The 26,346-nt window shown below is 39.0% G+C and overlaps 1 protein-coding gene across 6 annotated transcripts in view; it reads right to left on the bottom strand.

Moving 5' to 3' along the window:
• lingo2 (leucine rich repeat and Ig domain containing 2) overlaps positions 1–26,346 on the bottom strand; it is a 380,843-nt gene that overhangs the window by 159,817 nt on the left and 194,680 nt on the right. The window contains exon 1 of one of the 6 annotated variants that reach the window (XM_063875966.1): positions 22,643–23,279. The exons of 4 other annotated variants lie outside the window; for them this stretch is intronic. The gene's annotated coding sequence lies outside the window, so the exon portion shown is untranslated. Of the gene's footprint in view, positions 1–22,642; positions 23,280–26,346 lie in introns of those variants that run through there. One more of the 6 variants, XM_063875964.1, reaches the window with a different exon arrangement.

The raw sequence follows: 26,346 nt of genomic DNA, 5'->3' as shown, positions 1-26,346 counted from the left end.
TTGGTTTTACAAGGTCCTGTCCAAATGACTGGATTTTTAAACAACTGATCATTTTGCCTCAAATCCTGAGTGCGCTGAATGTACAGGGCCAGGGCCCTGAGCAGGCACAATTAGACCTCAGTCGCTCAACCTCATCCCATCCTACAGGATAGAAAAAGTGTGGCTGCAGCTAAGCTGACTCGGTAAAATGGAACTCAGAAAAGACTGCTGGAAGAAATCCAGAGCTATGGAAGTGGATTTCACCCACCACTTCATGTGGGAGTCATCAGTCAGTGTAAAATGACAAGGATTGAGGATCACCTAAAGATATCCCATGGACATGATTTTCAAGGACAAGACATTTGAATAAGCCAGTAGATGCCCTTTTGACCAACGGGAATAAATGAATAATGCTACAGTGCACTAAAGACCTTGTCCAAAGTATTGCAAATAGCAGAAACAAACACATTGAAAAGTAAACACGGCTCATCAGCAAAATGAACATGAAAACTAGAAAGAAAAACTTTGACATGTAGACTGCAGCTCTACCTCCTGAACCACCCCAAACTGTTTTGCATACCATGGTAAATAAAGTTAGGAACTGATAAGAAACAGTTAATCAGTTCCAATCCAAGTCGATGTGCCTTTGCTAACTAAAAGTAGAAAAAGTCATTAACATCATCCTAACTTCTCCAAAACCTTAATGCAATCTCAAATTCAGCTGTCTGTCAGCTTTCATCCAATTACTGTTGCTAGTGTGCAAGAATGATTTGGTTTGGTATGATAACACAGTACCTTGCATGTTCAGTGATATTCCTTTCAAAGCTAACAGGAGACATTTGAAATGTCACTGAATAACAGAAGAGTCTGAACACTTCTTCCAATTACTCACATGCAAGGTTCTTGAAAATGACAAACAAGTAATCTAAATCAAATCTCCTGTAGCAATGACAGCACCATTTGATTTTATATTACCCCTTTTTTATTAACTTTAATATGACATGGCACAACACCTAATCTATGAAGGGAAAGCGCTACCTAGTACCGTGGTGGAATGTTTTTTCCACAGCGAATCGGTGCACCCACTTTAGCTATCATGCTCAGTCCCAGTTTGTTCACTGACCCTAACACAACTAGCCATGTCCTTGTGTTGGCTGAGTAGAGGTAGCACTACTATGCATGCATGCTCTTAAAGCTCCCTGTGTACATACCTGAATGAATAAAACATGGCATCCAAAAGGTTCCATTGCAACATTCTAACTCTGCAGCTTGGCCTCCTCCCATGGTTCCTTATGGTACTATTCCCTGTTGTAAATAAGAGTGACCATTATCTAGAAAATGAACAAAGAACCATTGGACAATTCAGAGATTTGTTTCAGAACTTGGTAAAACTATGTAAAGTGGCCTATAAGAGCTCAAAGGATAAGGACCCCCTGAGCAATGCACACAAATAAAAAGGTTATAAAAACGTAACCCTCAAAACACCAAACTCAAACATATGAAAATAACATCCTCTCAGATAGACATGGGAGATAAGTCACTTATTATGCATTTGGGTATACAGTACACCAGAAGTGGTTGTTTTATTGCTCATTTATATTGCACAAATCCGCTTTTCTCTCATCTCACTGCTACATTACTGTTTGTTTTGAGTTTTACTTTGCTAACATACTCATTTATAATTTAAATGTCAACAGAATATATAAAAAAGCATTAGTGCAGAATGTCCTAAAGCACTGTACTGCAACTTAGTTAAACATACTTTACCCTGCTGGGACAGTACCAATTTACATATATAACAATTCTAGCAGAATAGTCCACCCTGCCCTGAACATATGATAACAACTGAAAAACACCTTTTGACTGAATCCGTACAATGTTGTATTTTCTTATCAAGGATTTTCTATCATTTCAATTTTTATTGTTAATGCTTACAAACAATACTACTTTCCAGTATTTCAGTTGTCCCCTGCATAGTACCCACATAAATAGGCGAGAGTGAAGCGGTACATTTGCTTAAACCCTTTCTCAGGGTGAGCAAGAGCATCTTGTCGAAATTTCCCATACCTTTATACAGGGAGCCTTATCTCTCCTCTGCAGTGTTTTCTTTTTTTGTTCTCTCAATGTCATGGTACTATTCAACCACAATCTGTCTCTGTTCAGAACAACAAATAACCGTTTGGCTCTTTTTGTCTTCAGGACAACCAACTGTCTGTTTCTTATTCAGACTCTCTGCCTCCTTGCCACATTGTCCTCACTTGCTCATTGTCTTTGCTGCCGTCTGCCCCTTGTTATTTATGGGATGCAGAACTGCAGGAGTACAGAGAAGTAGCCCGGAGATATAATATGCCCATAGCCAAGCTGCCCGATGACTGCCAAGAGATTATGGAAAGGCCTTGTCGGAGACAGGAAGCCTTCTGTCACCTCTGCCATGCCATCTCCCCTGAACAGTATCCTGCCTATTCTTCCAGCCTGATTAACACTTTTATTTGCGGATCAAGTGATGGCTTAGTGTGGCTCATATATACCATGTGTGTTCTACTTTCCTCGAGCAAGCCATCAGTTCTTCCTTACATGCGTAGGCAGTCTGATGAACATGGGTGAGAAGCAACTTTATCCATCGGTCTATCCTCGTAATATTACTGAGTGAGCTGTTGAAATGTAATATGTCGATGAGAATTCCTTAATCCTCACACTGATCAGATGACATATGAACAAAATGATTTTAAATAATGAATGGTTTTCTTCTGGGAGTTTTTTTATCCCTTCATCACTTTAAAATGTATCAATGCCTTAGCTCATCTCATTTATGTTCTATACTAACGTTCAAGAGAAAAGGTAATTATTTTGTAGGAAAGATCATTGACGTATGTTGTGAAGAGCCAACAAATAAAAAGAAAAGTTGACTATATTCTTCCGTGCTAAAATAGCTGTTGAAATGTCAAATTATTCAGTTTGGCCCTCTCACTTCCCATCCCATACCTGATCTACTGTAAAAGTTTCAAATTAAATGCAAATTCATTGCTCACATTGAACTGTTTTTATACTTCAGGCGTTGCTTTACGGAGAAAATGGCCCTTATGTCAAGGTCAGGAGAAGAGCTAAACCCAGGATGTCATGTCTGGTTTAAACCATACGAACCGGAAAACTCTACTGCAAACCCTGTTAACCATAAACCCAATTACCATAAAAAGCACATCATGGGTTTTACATAGAGGATGGTAAGCACACGCTGCTGCATACAAAAGCACTAAAAGCTGGAGTTGGATGGCTGAGGAGCCATAGTAAATCACTGACCTTGGTCCCTCATGCGTCTTCAGTGCACGTTAGGCTAAGATAAAGATCTGAGCAGAAGATGAACGGAGGGAAAATGATTGTGGATGAAAGTGAGGTCTTCCAAAAGGACTTATCGGAGAGCAACACAAAGAAAATGAAATATTGATGCCATTTTATTCAGCATCTTAAGGCATGCTAATGCCCTTTTCTCTCTAAAGCTTTTTAAATGTCTAGAGGATGGAAGCCATAACATTATTAAATTACTGTTAATGCAGCTTCTACTTGGCATGAGTACTTTTTTCCTTTTCAGTCATGCCATGCTTAGCCAAACGTAGTGATTGAAAACTATATCTGTTATCTGTCGAGGCTGGATCTTTAAAGTGGTCAGTAATGGTAGGTTAACTTGTGTTCTGCTCTTTGCATTGTGTTTCTAAGAAGTCTCTAAAATAAAGGTTCAATGAGTCCAAACTGCCAACGCTCAAGGTCCAAAAATCTCTCATTCTTAATGAACCATTAGGTTTCTGGCTGGAACTGCTGTCGGGTCTAACAGTAGGCATTTATTGAGCTGCTGCTCTGTTGCAAAGCTAATTAGATAGGCTCTGTTGTTGTTGTACTCTTGACATGTATTAGCTTGTTTGTATGACTGGGTGCACGCCAGGCACCTTTTTACATGGTCAGTATATTCACCCATTTGTGTAAACCCTTAGACTATAGACACGATCACAATTATGCTAATCAGCAAGTTAAACATGCCTTTGGCTAAGAAAAGCAGAATGCGGCTTAATTCCAGTCATTGGCAAATTAAGCAAGAGTTGTACATGCATATATATATATATATATACATGTACATATAGTGTAACTGTAACTAGAGCAGAATTAAGATGACAACAGCTATAGACACTGCCTGTGTATGTTAAATGAGTCATGATGATGATCAAGAGCAGTTGGTGTAATTTGATAATGCAACATTTAAAATCACTGAACAATTCAGAGTAAATGTGCATCTTTATGGAGGATACTGTAGGTGCATCTCATCATGGACATTAATATAATGTATACTGCTGTTCAAAATAGAGGTCTGCAATTCAACCAAAGCACAAACATGGATTTCACTTTCTTGGACAAAGGTCTGATTTGCACTTAGGGCGTTCAGTCTGTCCTCCCAACTGTTTAACGCAAGCAACAGCATGGATGCCAACAGGTTTCTACCTTCTCTTTTGGATTTGTTATCGCGACAAATATGGAGTTGAATGCACCAAATGGAGCACTCACAAACACTTCTCTAGATTTGGCCAGTAGGCGCAGAGTTTGAAAACATCTGTGAGCATTGTATTTGCCATTGGGCTTTTCTTACATCAATGCAAACTGTAAGATTTACAGATTACTTGTGTGTGTGTTTATCTTGGGAGAGAACGTAATTACTACCATTTATGTCTTAGTATTTCGAGTTAAATACCAATTTATAGGCTGATAGCTTGGAACTGATAACAGTGCTTCATGTGTTTTAGGCGCAGGTGCAGTGTGTGTAGAGAAGAGAGAAAAACATACAAAGAAAAAAAGGTTGTGCCGCAAATATATATTAGCTTTGAGCTTGGATAACATGAACTTGGCTTAATCAGACTTAAAATTGCAGGTTTATGCCGTGCTCTCATCTGATGAATTGTCTTTTCAAAATAAAACAAACTTGAAAGAAAAGCATTGGATTTAGAATAGCAGGCATTTGAAATCTGTATTCTCTCTGTGCCTTTGTCGTGAGTAACCTGCATTTGTTCTCAGCTTGAGAGAGCCGCCTGATTTATCCGGATGAAACAAGAGGTACTCTTCTGTTTAAAGCTACGACCGTGCAGTCGTGAGCAATATCCTGCCATGATCATATGTTGATCCAAGAGGAGAGGACATGCCCCTGTAAATATGACCATGTATTTATAGCTCAATCCATAACAGAAGATTTAAATTGAGCAATCATTTCTTATGATGCATGGCAGTCTCAGGTGAAGAAACAACACGTCATGGTGTTGTGAACCTCATCTGCAATCTGTTCCACTCATTAACACCCTGTTTTGCCATGCAGAAACAGCTGTCTGGCTCACCACTAGTTACAGTTTACCATCGGGGGCCTCAATTCAACCGTTTGGGGTGCTCAGTGGCGTTGAACTTGCATTTTAATAACATTCCCATTTAAGAGCCAATCAGTGAAGCCCCATTTCTGACAGCTGTGGTAGAGCAATAAATCATACAATGTGGGGAGGCAGGGAAAAAAATGCTTTGCATCTAATTATAAATGTGGCTCGGATAGTAAACACGTACCCACGCAAAGGTCTATAATAGCTTATTTCACTGCAGGACAAATATGTCCAAGTGGTGTGTGGTTGCTTTTCTGATGAAGATGTCTGTTTGTTTTGAGATAAGCACAAAGAAAAACACTGTACGTTTATATCGTAGTCACATTCCAGTGAGTAAGATATGATCAGTTTGATAACCGTCATCTTCTTTATAAATGCACATTTTTTTCACAATACAAGTATTGATGGGAAGGCCTTTTTTTGGATCTACTGAAATGTGGTGCTGTATTAACGACAGACTGTTGTGATCTGCAGTAGAGATAGGTTATGCATAAATGCAGTCGTGTTTTTAATATTGTTTGCTTATATTACAAAGCCCCTCAATCCATTGATCTTAAATGACAGTATCTGTGTACTTTAAATGATACAATGTTGGTATTTACTGCAGTGTTTGCAATGTTGCTTTTTCTAAGCTCTTTGTTCCTACATTATGTGAACAACTAATTGTTTAAACAGGGATGTTTGTGCCATGAATCCTTCATCAATCAATTCCAGATAATAATGGAAACATGATTGGAAAGCACATACAAAGTAAAGCATGGAACATTAAGGATTTAACCCTTACAAGGGAATCAGAAAACATGCTGAGACTTTTTCACTGGGTGAAACAGGTGTAATGGAAATTGAGAGAGTCAATTGATAACAGCAGTACAGCAAGGTCGTACTCAAACGTTGGCCGCCACAGAGCTATCTGGGTGCCCTGAATGACACCCATTTTTGTTTGAAAAATTAAATGAGAGAGCTTCACACATGGCTCAGATGAAAGTGTGCCTCTAGTCATGAAGCATTGAATGGAAATCTCTGGAAATCCAATCAACAGACAAAAGGATTAAGCAGCATTTGAAGTTCTCCAGGCCGGCGTGCTCACCACAGAAGAATAACAGAGAGGAGGATTGTGGTCTGGAGTTTAAGTTCTTAATTCTGAAGAACTAAGAACAGGAAAAGACAAAGTAAGGAAAAACACCCATAAATTAAGATATAATCCAGCTCTCCATGTCTGTGTTAGCTGATTGCTAGGCTTAAAAAGCTCTGATCTTGAGTGGGAGATCATATCAAGTTCATTTCCAGAACTTACAACATATTTAGAGCACTGCACTGTCTGCTGTAGAAAGCTCCTGCCGAATAAATTGCAGTCATCGTCCTGAAAGCATTATAGAGCATAGAGTACAAAAGTTATAAGATGTTTATCTCTTTTATTAAGATAAAATGACCATGTTTAGATGGTTTGAAAAAGGCTAGCTTTGCCCATGCTGTGGGGGCTTGATCGGCTCCAGCTATAAAGGTTAGGCAGTTAATGGATAGGTAGGTTGAGTTGGTTAGTCATAATTGTTCCATAAGCTTAATCATTTCTTATATCTACTTGCTTTCTACCTGTTTTTGACAACACATTTCTTTTATCCCTAGCGTAAACAAAATACTGAGTGTTATATGCTGTTTGCAAACAACAGCAGCACCTTAGCTCCATGGCACACCTGAAAAAAAACCTGCTGAAATGGAGGCGAAACAACTGTTTTTCTCAGAGAGTGGCTCTGTTCAACCTCGCTTATTTAATGTAACTGTCACCGTGAATATATCCACTGGAACCACTGCTCCACCACTGCATGGTTTGCTTGGTCACAGCACTTTGTAAGTCCACGCTTCCCTCCTTTTGGATGTTTGACTCAAAACATCCAAAACTGATTTTTTTAATGCATGACATTAAACCAAGTAAATACTTTCACATTCCTGTGTTGACAGAATGTCAATGTACGGCTTTACTTGCATTCTTACAAAAGTGGCACACCTTCACAGCCTCTGGAACAATATTATGTAACATACGAGTAGGTTTGCAGAGTTCTAAGTATTTATGATATCTCTCCAATCATGATAGACTCCAAAAGCACTCAGCAGTCCTAATGTCAGGCCAAAGAAAAGGAAATGGTTACATTAGCTGATTCATTTCTGGTAAATAACCACAGCTCAGAACTCGGCTCAGATGACCAGACTGAGGGAAAAAAAATGCACTCTACCAATTCCATTTTAAATATCATCCTTTCATCCACAAATCAAATTACCATCTCCCTGTTCAATTATGTAATCAATGAAGGAAATACTTTGCCTAATTGGATGCAGATAATACTTTGGACTGCTAGCACAAAGTCTTGTCCTGATTTTATGAGGTGAAAATACTATGTGAACTGATGTTTAGTTATCTAATTTTAAGTACAGTACATTATGTACTCAACTCTAGAAGACCAGCATGGATGAGCAAAACCCTACCTCTAAAAAGGCTTCATAAAATAGATACAATACTGCACTGTGCAAAAGAGTAATCACACACAGAGCAACAATACATTCACAGCAACACACAGTCCTGCTCACTTCAGTAGAAGGAATCCAATTACATTCTAAGGTGTTATAAATATTGTACAGGTTTTGCTGTAACATCCTTAAAAAGGAAAGAATATTTTGGCCGAAAAATGCAAGGTAACCTAAATCAAATCAATCAACGTATTGTATACAAACATACTTACATTGAGACCTGTCCACTAGGGTTGTAATCAACACATGTAATAAATGAATGATGTTATTTTAATGCTTCATTATTATTTGAAAATCTATTTTATGTTACACAATACCATTACAGTGAAGTCACTTATCAACGAGCGTGATTTCTTTCAAAATCTAATTTCCGAAACCAAAAACTACTCCCAAATTTCATAGCGGGACAAATGTGTGCACCTCCCAGAGCGGCGGAGAGATCAAAGTTCTTACTCTGGAGGGTCTGACACACAGTCTAATACAAGCCACAAAGGATCTTGGGAGTAAGCCCCTGAAACCCAAGGGCAATCACTCAGTGCTCCACCTCAGAGCCTGCAAACTCCAACTGTAACCTGACAGCAAGAACATCCTGTGCTCAGACCCCTGCCTTATTGCTTTCTGTGTTATGATGGGATGTTTCCCTCCAACAGTGTAATGATATGCAGTTTAAATAAGATGAAGACTTCCCGTCAAAAAACATATATATATATATTTGTACTGCAACAGACTGAGGATCAAAAGCTCAAGCTTCTTGTAATCTTATAGGAGTGAGTAAATACCAACACACATGAAGGGACTACTTAAAGTTATGTTTTTAATATACCAATATTCAGACATGGTGTACATATCTGCTATTTAGTTTTTCATTTATTGTGTTTTAATAACGTGTACATACCTAGTCATGTTTTTCCCCTCACTATCTGCACTCTGTTCTAATGTAGATTTCCCCATTAAGGAACACATAAATGGTTTCTGATTCTGATAAATATATTAATATAGATATTGAAATGTTTCACTTCAAAAAACTAAAAACATCAGTCATGGTAATGGCACAATTGATGACCAAACATGGAACCTAAGATTCTTAGTTTTTTGTATAAATCAAAAGGATAAAAGCTGCATTTTTCTTACCATCTCAATGCAAGGCGGTGGAGGATGTGGAAACCATAATAAACAAGGAGTGATTTATCGGACCAAAGTAGGTCATTTTGAAGGGAACATTGAAGGTTCATACATGGAATTTGTGTTTTTTGTAGAACATGTTCACATGCTTTAATAGCCAATAAATACATTCATCTATGTGTGAACATACCAGCCTCTGCCCGTAGAATATACCAGAAATCAAACTCAAAAAGTTTGGTAATTACGCTCCTCCAGCCTCCTAGAAGAGTTACAACTCTACAAAAAACACAATCACTTGTAAAATATCTTCAAAGCCTAGGAATAACCTGCAGCAGATCATTGTTTAATGCATTTCATATTATGTAACGGGAAGCTCAGCGTAGATGAGCAGCTGTGTATAAGAGCAGAAATGCAAATCCATAGTAAGAAAATATTTTGAATGTCTTTGTTATGCAGAAGCTTCAACACTGCCGTACGCCCGTGTTAGAGAAATGTTAAAGGGAAGATTTTATCGCAGGGGGAAAGATTAGAGACTTGACTTTAAGTCATGCAGTCAAGTGGAATTAAAATGCAGGATATAGCACAAATGACAGCGGGAGAGTAAACATAAGCTCCCAAAACTCTGTTCATAGCATTGCAGACTGTCACAAACATATTTTACCATCTTCACAAATGTGGGAATTACTTTACAAATCTAGAAAGTAATCATTTGGGTAGGACTCCTTTCATTAAAAAATGATTTGTCAATATCAAGTTACAGTCTCACCGGTCATTGAGTGTTTGGAAAAAATATGAAACTCAGGTGGTAACACTGGCCTACATTAATGTCTAAAATATGAAAGCTTGTGTTCTACATCCAAGGCCAAGCCCTGTCTCCCAGGTGTACTTCTTACAAGCAGGCATATAATCTACTTTATCCTGCTCCTGCACAGACAGTGACCTACTTAAAATCTAATGAAAGTTCAATCCGCTCTCTCATCAAAGAAGTACCCATAAGGTTACCTGAGCTCAGTGTCAACAAGGATGAGTTTTGAACATTTTCCCAAAAATTGTGAAGCTCTACAATTTACCCGGAGTTTACTGTGTACACTCAGGATTAGAGGCTTTTTCTCAATGCGTGTGATGCGATAAAAGAAACAGGAGGGGGAAAAAAAAAAACTCTACCTTTTCCCCATTTCTCAGCAAGCTCCCTTTTCCTCCCTTTTGTTAATTTGTTCAGCTTGCTTCAGCTAATGATAAGTACATAGAAGACTTCCTAATAATATCATATTCACATTTTCCATTTTAGGAGGATTAAAAATAGATGTTCCAATCATACGTGGGCGGTGAGTGTGGATCACATGACACACTGGCAATACAACATGCGGAAAGGGTGACTCCATTTCTAAGGTGTTAACTCGTCTTAATCAGACAGCCGTGACAAGAGGAGACGCTTTCTGCCAGACACAGACTTTTGCAATAATATTTCGGATGATAGGAGGCAGCCGCTCGAGTATTAACTGACAATCAGTGCCACATTTTCAATAAATATACAGATTGCTTTGTCAGAGAAAGTAAGCTGTAAATCAAGTAGATGACCAACTGAATTAATAATAATCATATTCTAAACAAAGTGGAGTTTTGGCTGTGAAATTCAATTTCAGACAGATTTTTTTGCAAATGTTATCAAATGCAGAGCAGGCATTTAGTAAGTCATTTTGTTATTGGTCATCTTTAGCAACCAACCTCTGAAAAAGGCTTATTTAAATGTTTCAAATGTGACCTGCCGACTTTGAGTCATCTCATATTACACAATATGTCCCAGTAAGAAGGGCAATATGAAACTAAATGGAACAAATTTGCTCCATCAGTCATATGTGTAAACAATATTTTGGGAGCCAATTAAAGATTGGAAGGTCCGGAAGGTGATTGGTCATAGCCTCCACTAATATAATATGTATGGACCTTAGACTAAAAGGTGAACAAAGGTCTTAGATATTGAAATGTCATCCTGGGAACGGAGTACATTTTGTGAGGATATCTCATACCAAACAGAACTCTGAAAGTGCTTAACATATTCATGGTGGAGGTGCTTTAGATCCCTTCTTGTTCTGTGTGCAAAGATCACTGCACTTTTCAGGTTAAATATAAAAATGTAAGGCTAGCACTGCCCAGCAGAATCTTGGTATGACAGATCGTAGGTGGAGGTAATGCAAGCTAAAAAAAACTCGAGTGTGACTAAGGACTCTTGTGCCAGGTGGAGTCTTTGTCCTTTCCAGCATACAAAGAACACTGATCGATGATTGCAGAGTCCCACGGCAACAGTTTGGTGATTAGCAACACAGTTTTAATCCCTCAAATATTGTCTGGAATGCACATCGGACGGATGAAACCAAGATGTTCTCATTTGGGAAGGGCACATCAAAAAGACCAGATCCAGTCATTACCAGTGGTATGACATCCGAGTAGCTGAATAGGCATGGCACCGCCCGTGCTGGAGCATGACTTCAGTCCACCGTTTGATGCCTATCGAGTGCAGACCTTTGATCTAATTTTAGTGTGTGCCTCGCCCTTCACACAAACACTCATTACACGAGGCGCAGCCATAGAGGTGGCACAGTGCCAATCAGATGTACCATGAATTCGTCCTGAAGTAGTGACGATTCCACACTGTAGGACATGAAAAAAAAAACACTCTGGGAAATAGATTAATTTTTTAATGAAAATAGTGGGCTACGAGCCCAGCCGGCAGGAAATGGAACAATAAATCTGTGCCTTGGTAGTATAAAGTGTTTTGTCACATGCTTAAACCATAACGCTGCACATCAACTTCTTCAGTGTCTTCATTAATAAGTTCTATAAACAATTGGAAGCCATGTAGTTTCTAATTGTCTTTCAACTCCAACTTCCTTTTTCCCATCTCAATAGCTTATAGGACCGTAAGATATCACCAGCACAAAGAGGAAGTGTTCGTCGGAATATCTGCTGACTAAAAAGGAAACCTAGAAAAAGTGCCGGTTCCCCCTATAGGCTAAATACTCAGACTGGATCTGAGGTTGATTAATGTATGACTCTTTACATCATTTGGAGATTTCTGCAGATTGGAGTTTCATTCCTTTACAGCAGTGACATTTTATTTTGTAAACGTTCCGTTCACCATGTAGATTCAATCGCCCAATACTGTTTATGCTCTCCGAAGTTAAGAGAGTCCATCTGTCATACTCCAGTTACTTTTCAGTTAGTTATTTGAACTGCTATCTGTTGCTTTCAATTGATCAAGAGCTCTGTAATTTTGTACTTTTTATCCGTCACATTGTATGAACACAACACAAGCTAGTCTGCTGTCATGCATCTCTTCCTCCACTATCCCTAAGAGGAATGGGAAGCTGCATCTCATGATTTTCTTTTCTCCTCTTTCTCCTTCTCCTCCTCTCTTTCTGTTTAACAGTTCACTATTACCATCCATCTGCTGTTTTCATGTCTCATCAAAGATTTTTCTTCCCCTCACCAACTTTAAATATTCACTTCGTGTTCTTTCAACAATAGCTTACAAACACTTGGAAATAATTGAGTCTCAGCGGGCTGACAAAAAAAGGGAGCAGTGATCGTGCGGAGTGGAAGTGATCAAATATGGCCTTCAGCCAACCCTCTTTGTAGATGGTCTTTGTATTGCCATTGATCTGGGGGTGGATACACCCAAGGAATACATTATGTATGCACTTTTTTCTTTTTTCTCTCGACAGTTGAAAGTAGTGAGTCACAAACAGTAATGGGATTAGATGGGTGTTGCACCGGAAGAGGTCGCTGAGTATACGGGCAGCCCTGAGGAGGACCAAAGGCAGTGGCCACAAACAGTGTGGTAAAGGCTTTCATCTCCTAATAGAAGCGTAATTGTCAAGATAATGGACTCCTCAACCCCACTGTATACAAGCTGCCCTGTCATCATTATTTGGGGCACATAAAGTTATTTTAACAACCTTTCAATCCCTGAATGAGCCGATCATTACCACTACCACTATTAGGTTCAATTATTTTCTTCCTGCAGGGAAAATATGTAACTATGTGATCATCAACTGCAATCTGGCTCTGAGTTTACTTCATGTGGAACGTTTACGTATTGGTTTTTTCCGCATATCAACATAAATTACATAAGATAAAACAATAAATGTGTTGATTTAGATTTGGCATGTGTAGTGTCTCAGTTCGTTAAGTTGCTAATTAGCTGAAAGAAGCTAAGCTGTTTCTCGTTCTAAAGGACCACAAACATGTGAACAAGCTTCCGGGTGCAGTCATGTACGATAAACCCATTACCTTCTGTTGAGTGCATTTAGAAATAATGCATTTTAACATGTTCAAAGCATCTAAATGATTCATATTTCTGTGAAGTGTTTATGCATATGTGTATATGTGTGTGTTGGGTTTGTGGGAAACCTTCAGGCGACACACATCTTAAATAAGTTGAACATCGTCATAGCCCTACCTCTTCACGACAGAGGGTAGCACATACTAATAAAGTTTATTACTGAAGATAAAACTAAATATTGCCTCAAGAAAAAACTACATTTTGAAATGAGGTAACATATATTAATGCCATTTAACTGTAAACCTACATGTGGTCTATTTCAAAGCAGGTTTGCAGTACAGACTTCAGCTTTCTGTGGAGAAAACCAGCTAAATGAATGTATGTGGTGACAGGTTACCCATCATTCAGTGCATCTTACTTACTGTCTCCTGCACTATGTCCTCTGCTTTATTGACAGAGAGGTTCCAACGCATTATGGTTGTTCAAGAACCATGAACAACAACATGATACAAACATGTGGGTCACGTCCTCGCCAAAGAGTTTTTCCACAAATAATTCCCTTGCTCTTTGATTAAATAGTCCATCAAATGCAAAGCTCAAAGTTAAAACATCCCTTTTCCCTTTTCTTGGCAGAGGTGGTATCTTTGTTGCTAAGCACTAATTTCAGAATAGTATTAGCATTGCAAATCAAACGGATAACCTCTCTGAGCAACAGGCCACTGTCCAGGACTGTGATGTCTTTGTCTCTTTTATCGTTTCTCTACTCTGATTTTCAGGAGCTTGAGATCTTTCCAATGTCGGTTAAACCAGGCAAGTCCCTCCTGTGATGACCTGACAAATAGCCATATGATCATGCGGATGGTAATCCTTTTGATATTAAATGTAAATATTTTAAGCTAGTAGAATCACTTATGTTACAAAAAGGAACCAAATGGCTGTGGATCTTTATGTCAATGGTATGGATCATGCAACAGTGCCTTTTTCTTTGCTGAATAGCTAAATCAAAGCACACTCACACAGAAATGCATGCTTTCCTACTGAGCCAATAATAAATAAGCCCTGTCTGTGTATCTGTATGGATGTGCTCCAGGCTGTGACCAGCAGACCCAGAGTTGGACAGCCTAACATCCCCCGAGGTTCCCCTGTTTCCCTTCTATTCATTCTTCCATCGCAAGCAAAGCCCCAAGTGCTGGAGGATTTTACACTAATACATGTTCATTGATTTATAATTCACAGTGACCATGTCGGCTTCCAAGGCTAGGATTTACACATGTTAACAATGGCAGTGGTGCTTGTGCACTTGGAAGTAAAGGTCAATTTTAAAATATGGAGTTTTAATTCCCGGCTTATCAAACTAGAGTGGGCTATGCAGTCCCTGCAATATCTAATGTGGCAGGCGGACAGCATCTGAACTATGTGTTTAGAGAATTTCTGAGGACATGTACATTTACTCTCTCTTGCCTTTTGCTTTTTATAAGGGTGGCAGGAGAGAGTTCGTTGCTGAGGGCCTGTCATCCACAATTTTGTTCACTAAGGCCTGTGAAGACATTTATATTTTATGTATACAGGACTGCTTGCAATGCTTTGAGTGGATATATATGTATATATTTTCATATTTTTTTAGTGGATTGGGTCAGCTGATTATGCCAATATGAGATACTCCATCAACGACTGCCTACAGAGCACATATTTAATATTTATGTTTTTGACGAGGTTGCTGTTTGATCATATACCCTATCACTGTTCTGCATCCGTGCCTTTTCATACTTGTCTTAAATTATAAATGACAATGTTCATGAGGTCCTCAAATCTATTTAAATCAATTGTTTAGAAACAATAAACATATAAAAATAGTTTTTGCAAGATTTCAATTCATATACAGCTCATGCTGACAAACAAAAGAATTAAGAGACCACTCCACATTTGCATGTATGGCAGCCATTCCAGTGTCTGTTGAATTCCAACACAGAGACATGCTGTCAGTAGTTTATAGAATACAATAAAAAAAAAGAAAGAAATCGTGTAACTCAAACACATACCTATGAAGTAAAAACCGGTGGTCTCTTCATTTATTACATAATGATGTTTTTAATATCAATAGCAACATAAAATATCAGTATGAATTGAAGAGTTAATTCCGATAAATCACCATTGAACAAGCCCAAAGTGTGCAGGCTATGTTGTCATATTGTAATGACAGATTAGGAATTAACTCAAGAATAAACACACTGTTTGTCATTACCAATTACATGGTTGTTGAGATGTAATCGGTAAGATTGCTGTTTTCTTATATAAAATGGAAAAGTAAATGTATATCTAGGTGGAACAAAGGTTGTATGAACAGCCACATAATGAAAAAGCTTATTAATATCTGATTAATGTCCCAATCTGAATTTTTCATAAAATGTAATACCTTGTAAAGCAATCCATTACATATAACAAAATATTGAACCAGCAATTATTAAAATATTAGGGTTGACACATTATAAGCGATAGTATGGCACATCACTAGCTAATGACATTATTGGACTAGCGAATATTAATATGTAATCAGCTAAAACCAGCTAGGGCCTATGCAATCACTAATGACGTGAAAAAGTGATGCACATTTGTCATTCATCCAAGCAGACTTTGTCTTTCTATTGTATCAGTTTTTGTGCTCTCCATCGACTAAATAGCCATCTATAAACCAGCAAACACATTGTCTCATTGTCACACACACACACAAGCTCACATTTGCTCCAGACAAACAACTGAATCATCAGACAACATCCCTCCATAACCAAAAGGCGAACAAGAGTTAGAGCGCGGCAGGCAGAAGATTATGTGCTGCTTTCAGAACCTCCATCGCCTCCCTGACAGAATCCAAAATGTCTAGAGCTTCCACTTGAGTCAAACCTCTGGTAGGACACTGAGAAGACTAAGAAGAGGAAAAGAGAGAGCTGCAGCGATAACGAGAGCGGTGGAAGAAGCCGGGAGAGGAGAAGGAGTCCTTATCTATTCAGTATGTTCCCCAGCCCAGGAGCAACGGCATGACAACGGCTCTAATGATACGCTCGCTCGCCCGACAGACAGCGATCTGAGATTATAGGAATATAAGGAAGAAGCATGCAATAAATTAAATGGGCAATATTGAATCAGAGCCCCTACTATTATTGAATAGTCCTTCCTGCAACAGCCTGTAATAAAGAAGGGACTGCAGTATATTGGAGTTCCGCAGCGATGCTGTTCTGAAAGTGGGTTGGTTGCACTCACTGGATAGCAGCCAAGTGTCACTATCTTAATATAAACGCTGCAGGTATAATATAAAGGGTTTTGTGCCTGGAATTAATGTTGTGTCATCATGCCTTGCTTTTATATCAATAAAGTTGTTAAGATTGACATGTAGGCTTTGAAACTCACTATTAGCCTGTCAATTATAAGAGTTATGCTAATCAATCAATATCTCGTTTCTGGATTCACTCCATTTTCCATTACATTTAGTTTCACTCTTTAACAGAGCTTATAGATTGAAACATATAATGGACTTTTCTCTCACCAGGAGCTGAAAACTCGTCTAAAATACCTGAAATAACACGGTATGAACCTAACACCTCGGGAGCTGAGACATTTCCAAAGTCCCAAAACAACAGTCTCCTGCTTTTGATCAGGTTTTAAAGGCTGTATGTGTTCTTAGCTTTCCCCACAGATTCCCTTAAAAGATATGTAACTAGCAAACATCTGAGCTGTATTTTGGTCCACACCAGCTGTAAGCCCAAAGGAAGCCCGGATCAGTGACATGCACTAACAAGTGCAGGTCCCGTATCCTGTAGAGAGCCTGTCTTAGTGTGGCAGAAACTGGGTTATGGTAGCTTGTCCAATGTAAGAGACACAAGTGCTTTTGGAGAGTCTATAGTCCCCTCAGAGGCAGAAGAGTTATCCTGTGTACTGACATTTTCACTATTGTTGCAACAAAAAAGACGACACTGACATATCCGGATCCACCTGTGAAGCATTAGAGGGGGTATTGTATGTGATGACCTAACCTTTCTGGTCACCAGCCGGCAGCTCACAGCTCAGTGATTCATTTTAAACTGTGTGATATTTAACCATAATAGAAAACTTGAAAATAAAGTTTGCACTAGTCAAATCCATGCACACATTTATGATTTATAATGAATCTTGGAAAACCTCAATTGTACACTGAAGAACACGATGCATAAGTCATTGCTCTTACCTTCTACTAATACCCATCCTTTGATCGGGACTTTATAAAGAGCTTAAGAGAAACATGCACACAACAAAGAGTTGAATATGTAAGCAGCCCCTCACCTTGATCAACAAAAAAAAGACACAGCATTTCTGTTATCGTCTAAAGAGCAACGCGGTCAATACTCTAAATACCCTGCTTCACGGCTGAAACTGAGGCTGCAGAGGAAGGATGAAGGTGGCAAAGTCGCTGTAAGGACATCCTAAAGTGGCTGATGGAGGCAAAATACAAAATGGATGGCTCCAACATTGGCCTTGCTGAAAAAAGAACCAGTATCAATCTTTCCTTGCTATTAGGATATAGGCAGGTTATTTTACTGTGTGAATATTTAATGATCTTTAATTAGTTTTAAAAGAACTGGACAGGTCAGTAATGACACAAGAGTGGTTTGGCTGTGTTTGTGGCTATAATGATTTATTGGGTAGATACTGGCAGAATGACAAAGTATGGAAAAATGTGCATAGCACAAAGGTCCCTTTTCATAGTGCAAAGAGGCTTTGTAAAACATAATGACCAAGGATAGTATAGTACATGACACATACGTTACTCGTCCATTAGGACAAAAAGAGAAATCAAATCAAATGGATTTCAGCAAATTCACAGTAGGGTGGTGGAGAAAATCTATGGTGGCAACATTTACCACTGCTACAACAAGATCTCCTATTACAATCCAGGATTTGTTTTCCTAAAATAGACATATGTTGTATACAGAATGTAACGCAATACTGTGTTTTATGATACTGTACCTATTCTCAAAACCAGGTTGTTTGCAGGTTGTATGCTTGTACTCTGAGCAATGCAACTGCTAGACATAGGGTAAACAATACTTGTATAGAAATTAACATGGGGATGAAGACCAAGGTGATATCAAGCCTTTTTTCCCCCAGGGCAATAGCCCAATAAGTTATGTTCACCTTTTCCTCTCTTCTCACAACTGCCATACAGTGAGACATCCCCTGACCCCTATTCTTAGCCAGCTACGTCACCCCTGGCCCTTCGTAATGCCAACACAAACAGAAAGGGACTTTTCCAAAAAGGTGATACGACGTGCCCTCGGCAGCTTGCCCAGGAAGGTCAAGCTGCAAAGTGACGCAGACAGCAAGGTCACTGTCAAAGGGAGCCGTTTGTAGATCAATCCTCATGCCCCAGACGGCCTCTTCCTGGTTACTATATCCCTAAAGGGGTACACCGCCAACAGCAGTCACTGAGCCCGTCACATCTTCAACCGACACAGATCCACTGTGTTCCTTTTCCTTAACTCTTCTGCCAAGCATGTTTCTATTGTGTGAAGAGGAGTCTGGGGCTACTTCTTTTTTTAATCTCAGTTCAGGTTTCTTTCAGTGATACTGCCTCAAATGGTGTAATGTAAATGTGCACAGTGACACACCTTATCATCAAACATTCATTGAAGTCAGTTCTACTTAATACACTCGGCCAATGATTTGTATTAAAACCGTCAATAACAACATCATATTGAGCATAGTGCTCGTCATGTTTTCCCATAGCTCTTGCTCCTGCTACTTTTTTAAGTCTGATATTTTTATGAGAAATTAAGATTGATATACAATAATATTTTTCTGAAGCATATTCTCTATTAAAATGTAATTATTTCTTCCTCCTTAGCGGCTGTCGACCACGATGAGTAAGCATATTCCATAAATGACCCAGCTGTTGAGGCATATTGTGTTTCGCCTCATCAGGGATTCAAAGGGGCTGACAGCGGATCAGCCACATCCGTTCACAGCTTGGTCTCCAGTTGACCAAACTCCCTTTTAAAGTCGGGTTCCTCTGTTGGTCTCAGCCAGCTGGTGGTATCTGCTACAGATGTGTGTCCCTTAAGAGGTAGCAGGACTAGATTATACTGTTGTGACAGCAAATATCAAACATGTATTAACCCTTAAACTGAATGTGTGTGTGTGTGTGTGTGTATTTAAATTTAAAAGTAATTATATTATCCATATCCTTTAAACATGACTTTTAAGTGGGTAAATTACCTTATACATTAAGTTCAAATCAAAGAATTATATAAACAAACTGCTAAAACACATTGTTTCATAACATCTATGAGACACTTTTATTGATCAAGTTAGAATTTGATATTTACAAAGTACAAATTCACAACTGTATCCAAAAGGTCATGGAGGGAAACATGTACATTTGAAACCAGCGTTTCGGTCTAGGATCATTGATTTTTTGTGTCCTTAATGGACAGGCTAAAAATATGTTATTCTGCTTCTGGGTACAGTTCTTGTTTTTGACAGGGCTCTTTATAAATCTATCCTCTGACAAGATGGAGTGGTTTACCTGTGTATACAAATATGTTACAGTTTAGAAAATAATTCTAAGATAAATACAAAATTCTGGAGCAGTTTACAAATTGAACGGGAAAAGGTTTTGCATGGCTGTGCAAACGATCCGTGAAACTCTGGAACAAATTCAATCTAATTGCTATCTCAGTTTCAATTTTACAGCTTTAAATATTAAACCTGCAATTAGTTTCATCCCTGCCATTTATTTTTGTGTACAGGTCATAATTATTCTCTATCGAGAGCCAAAGGTAGTTTTTCATGGAATTTGCAAATATTAACCAACTCAAACTTAATATCACTTTTACTTTTAAAAGGGGAAGGAGGTTGATACTGACCATATAAAACCTTTTATCCGTTTGAACATATTTAAATAAAATCAGCTGTTCATTCTTTTTTGTTTCAACAACAAAAATGACTACGATCAAGAGATTAACTAATTCTGTTTCCATTTACAGTTACAGACAATGCAATGCAATGCAATACCTTCTTACATAGTTTTATTCTACAGGCTGTAATTTTGTAAAAGTAATTCACTGCCTTAATGCTAATCACATGATAATGTATGGCATGTTTAAATAAGCGATATACATTTGTGATGCTCATAGAATATTCATATTAGAGACAATTTTTGAAATATGAGGCCTGATTTGCCTGTTCTTTATTTCAATGACATGTTGCCGATACTAACCCAGAAGGCTGATGATTGCAAATTATTTGTGATACTTATCATAGAAGAAGTTAAGTGCCAGATTATGCAGCGATAAATCAAAAGCCCAGCCTCAAGTTGTTTCCTCAGATGTTTCCCCCATGTGAACATGGTGTTAATGCATTGAATAATGACGAGGTAGTAAAGAGAACTCCTTCCCACAGTTCCGTCCATTCAGTGATTCAGAGGATGCATTATATCACTGAAAATAAAGGGCCTCTTGTTTCACTCGTTTGCCAACATCAGAAATGGCTGATAGAGAGACTCCAATCTGTATAAACCCCGTAACGCACAGAGAGAAGGGGATTATACACACACAGACAGACACTCACCTGAGCATACACTGTACGTATGCACACAGCACACATATCCTATCTGCCTCTACACAGACGTGTACAAGCAGCCACACTGACGCACATACACAGTGTGTGACCAAATCATATACCAAATCCAAAGGGCTGAAAGAGGCGGTTCAAGACACAGCATCGCTAATTCACAGTTAAAGGAAATACAAGGAAGTGCAAAGTCGGTCTTAGTGCTCTCCTTTAACCATGCTAGTCCATATCAGAGGCAATGCGTCAGCCCTGCCATGGTTAACACTCAATAAAACATCAAAAGGGATGAAGCACAGAGCTCTGGACAAATACACACCCACGCAGATACCAGATACACTCAGAAACTCTCGTCCTCCAAAACGCTCTCTTACACACGTACACACGCATGTTTGACGTATACATTGTGTAGATGTAGCTTATAATATTAAATGAATACAGCAGGCACAGCAGATAATACGTTTGGATCTCTTTCAAGAAGAAGCAATTATACACTAGCCCTCTTGCATGCTGTGACATCAATACACTGTGTGTGTGAGAAGCTTCTTGCAATCAAGCTTTATATTCAGGAGAACAATTGGCCATTTGAGCCAACAGTCAACGGCAGACACAAAGGAGCTGTCATCAACTTTCCATCAGGCTCCACTTCCCCCCAGTGGATGTTTTGCAAGAGCAGAGACACTTCTTTTGAACATTTTATATCCAGAGGCAAAGGCATGCAATGGTCACTGTATTGCATGTTACATTATAAGCATGAGGCCAGGCCAAAGTTGGGCAGTGACAGCTTAGACAGGCTATTGACGGCTCAGCTGTTTTAAATATTTCAGGGAACCAACAGGATGCTGATGCAATCACAAATATTTAAACCGTTGCTTTACAAAAGGAGGTAGACTTGCACTTGTCTGTTATTGGTCAAGAGGGCAGCAGATTCACACTTCCCAAAAAGAAAAACGAACACAAATATGATACCTTGATCATTCTGTCTAAGTCTGAACACTTTCTCCTGTATTTGCATTCCATCGGAAAGGGAACTTGGCAAAGAAGAAAAAAAAGATCAATAACCATAAGCAATAAAACAGGTAAAGAGATGCATTGCTGTACCACAATCACAGACACACTTACTGGAACATAGAAAGTGAGGGCGAAGGTATAATGTAGGGTGTCTGAGATAGTGTAATACTGGACACAATTGGTTCTCTGTGAGCAGAGATAAAGGAGCAGCCTTCAAAATGCAGAAAGACACTAACCATTATGAATAAAATGTGGCTCCTGTATGGAAGTAATTCCCTGAGCTCGGAAATACTTGCGGTTGCAAAGAAGAAGACAAACATCCAGCACAATTATGCCCCTTCCACTAGCTGCCTCCCCTGGTGATAACCGCTATGTAGCAGGGAAGCAGAGAGATGAATTGCTTTGCAGACAGGCATCTCCCCTCTCAGTAAACACACATGCATGAGTATGCAGATACAGATAGAAACATTATCTTCTGCATGTGGAAGTAGCCTTTCAGAGAAACCCATACAAATTAGAATTAACGTTCATGTTCTCCATAAGCCTTGAAGCTTGGTAATGTATGATGATATTTATCCCAACTTTTTATGAAACTGGCTACATTCATGCACCATTTCCATCTACCTTTCTCTCTTTCCCACTCAACTGTATCTTTCAGATCTCTAATATGCCCTTTCCTCAAAAAACCTGAAGGGTGCTATTAATATACAAGAGCTTGTGGATGTGCCCTTACCTTGAAATACCATCCAGAACCTTATAGTCCACAAGATAAGCTGTTTGAAGCTCGGTGCTGCTCCAAAACAAAAGATAAAAGGGCAAATATCCTCCAAGTCTCTCAGAATCAGAACCCAATTCAAAGCCTTTCTTTATTAGAACTTACTTTTATGAACAGGATGTCCTTCATTGACTCTGCAAATAATCCGTTCCTTTACTTCCCAGGTTCAGAAGATATTCTGTTGGGTTGGTTTCCCCTGATATTCCACCTGGTCACGGTGAAATAATGATATGTATTCTTCTGGAAAATGTGCGTGTGAGAGAGAAAGAGGCACTGTAGGATCTCTTCTGGTGCGCACTACCAGCTCCAACGCAAGTGAATCCAGCCGGTATTCACAGATCTCCTGCTGCCTTCAGGAATGAAATTCAGCATCCGCTGTTCATCCTCACAACAAGGGGAGGGTGTCCCCCCCGGATGGAAACTTTCAGACACCTCTCCCAAAGCTCTAGGAGGTGAAACTCGATGCCAAAGACACCTGATTATGGGTTATTTTCCTCGATATCCTCCCTCTTCAATGGATTTTCCCCCTTTTTTCCTTCTCCAATTTGCCTGTTAGGTAGGTCTCTCCTCTCCAGAATACGGTCTCACAGAATGGATGCTGAGAAAGCAGCGGAATGAGGCGAGCCGCTTGTTCTCTCGCTCTGTCTCTCTCTCTCCCTCTCTCACCCTCCCACAAGCCCCCTCCCTGCTTCTCACTGCACCTCCCCTCCCTTTCGTTTTCTCTCTCCTCCTCTCCTTCCCTCTGATATACACATACATACATATGCACATCTCTAGCTCATGCTATTGACAATTGCCTTGTCTTTGCTAGCCATGTCAGACAGAGGGGTTCATCGCCCATACTCCTCAGAGAAACAAACAATCGTATGATAAATATGTCAAATTAAATAGATATGAAGAAAAGGAGCAGGGTCATGGAAAGGAGCACTGGGCCAAGAGGCAACCTAATCTCCTTTATCCTCGTTCTCTCATTACTATTTGTTAGAGTGAACAATGTTTTGCATCTCTCTTTGGCTGTCACTTTTGTGTTAAGTGGAATTAGTTCAGTAGTTGATGCTGGCCAACTGTCAAGAGTGAGTGAAGAGGAAGACAAAAATAGCCAACAAGAGAGGAGTACACTGCATATAAACAAGGACAATACATGTGCAGTAGCAGCCGTACAATTAAACAATTAGCCACCTAAACAAATTGCTAGCATTTCTGTTATCATCGTGTGTACACACAGTGATTACTAGCCCAGAGGTATAGCACAAAAACAAACAACGTGAAGAACAATTAGAGACTAAATAAAATTCAGAAACGTTTCTGAGAAATCCTCCCACACATACAGTATCTCATATCCCCACATGTATTTACTGAGGGACTGTTCATGGCATATTCAATTTGTCATGTCTTCAGCGCTGAATGACAATACATGCGGTTTCCACCCTAGTATGAATACGTAACATTACTGAAGCCAATTATCTTGCTAAGCCTGGACTTCACAGTCCAACAACGGTTGTTAGATAACTTGTATCAGTAACTCCTTACACATTCATCTATTAAGTACCCTGCAGCAAGTGCACAATTTAACCTGTCAGTCATTTATGCAACATGGACAACTACGTATAAGAGGACTTGCAGAGTATTTTAACAACATGGGTTTTATTTTCACTTGGTCTTGATAAGAGGATGCTGACCTTGATAATATCAAGGCAAGCTTTCATCTTATCAACACCTTGTCACCAAAGCTCTGAGCCAAATGTTGAAGTGCCTTTGGCAGGGTCACTTGCAGACTGTTTTCCATCCATCATGTACGTCTCCTCCAGGGAGTTGTGTCAACAATGTCATAACGTTTAATCTAAAACCAGAAAGAAGATGAGTTTGGGAATTATCCATATAACACTAGGATGTTGTCAAGGAAGTCCATTATTTCTTTTATTTTTTTATTTGCCTTTTTTCTGAGAAAAGCAATCTAAAAGGACAACATACAACAATGGCATACAACCTGCATCCTCCCTGGTTGTCACTAGGGGCTGTAGGGGAGTTGACTGATGTAAAAACATTTGTTTTTCTTTTAATGATTCTTAATGAATGGACAACTGCCATATCTTCTCTAAATACTTTTCTACAAAATACACCCATGAATAAATGTAACTTTTTAATTTGGTAAGACTCATTGTTGCCAGTTGACGTTTTGTAAAGTAAAAATCTCTAGTAATTACCTTTTTATTCTGCACTTGATTGCATCACAAAATAATGGATGATGTATACTGCGGTTTTAGTAAAAGCACTAAACCTGTTAAAAAATGTTATTAGATTAGATATATAGATATCAAACTGTAATGTGTATGTCAACACGGTGACTGGTTGAGAGGAAAGCACAGAGGTGATTTAAAAATACATACGTATTGAAGTCTTGCCCACAGGAGGACTTTCATGTCACTATTAATGTGCTTTCCAAGCAAACATGTTTCTATCATGAGAGTCCAATGACATAACAAATAATTTGATTTACTGTCATGATTGACAGCAGATGGCCGAAATCAAATGGAATAGGTTATTGGCTGGCATTTCATACCTGAAGTGTGATATGGACAGGGACAATTTTGCCAAAGTGAAGTACCATTCAGGTCCACACACATGCTAATAAATGATATGTCATATTTTTTTCTGTGTTGATTGTTTTCCATCAGCATTTAAAAGTCACCAGAACTGTGGAACACATTACTGAGCTGCTTGTCAAAAGTCAAAAATAATATTGCACCCTTAACTGACATGGAAAAGTTTGCCAAAAAAAAGGCTGGAAGTGTAAAAACAGAAGAACAGCAAAATGGGTCTGCATTATCTCCATTAAATGAAAGCATGACAGAAAACTTCTCAACCACGTCCTCCCACGTTGGAAAATATAGGTTAGCATTTTCAGGTGGATGCAAAAAACACGAATCAATGAACAAAATAAATACGGCTAATCTTCTTACTGCTCTTTCTATGTCACCTGCCTCCAATGCGCATCAGTGTTTACTATGAAAAGCAAGTGTATACTAAAATATCCCTCTCTCTGTATCTCTTACTCTCACTTTCTCGTCTTACGTGGTACAGCTTGCAGATAAGCCTGGGTAAGCCCTCTGGCTGAGGCACCAACACGGACCTTTTCTGAATCTCATTATTGATGTAGCAGTCTTCAACCTACTGTCCAAAGTCCATGCCCATGATCCAAAACAGCAAGCAACTACAACTTTGCCTGTTCCACTGCCACTCCTACCTGGTTTGTAAACTTCTTACTTTAATTTGATTATGAAAAATGATTGATTGTTTCAGTTTAGTTTTCCTTTAAACATCCATTGTAACTTATAGATAGCTAGTTTATCCATAACCACAATGTTTGACCTGACCTTAACAATGGGTTTTAGTTGCCTAACCTCAACAGTACCTGTACCATATTGTAGCTGCCATGCAATTTGATTGTTTCATGACCCATGATTTATGATTGAAATTATCATCAGTGCAATCTCAGGGTTTTGCAGAACCATTCTGTCCGGCTTTAGGTTTTCCGTCCCAACTGATGTTAGAAAAATTACAGATAATAAGGGGCACAACCCCACATATTTTTAAATTGTTTGCAGTAATTTGGAACCAAAACACTTAAATATTAGAGAAACAGCTACTTGATAGTAGTGAGT

Source organism: Eleginops maclovinus, chromosome 23 (assembly GCF_036324505.1).
Source record: "Eleginops maclovinus isolate JMC-PN-2008 ecotype Puerto Natales chromosome 23, JC_Emac_rtc_rv5, whole genome shotgun sequence".
NCBI classification, from domain to species: domain Eukaryota; kingdom Metazoa; phylum Chordata; class Actinopteri; order Perciformes; family Eleginopidae; genus Eleginops; species Eleginops maclovinus.
This window is presented reverse-complemented; position numbering and strand designations above follow the sequence as displayed.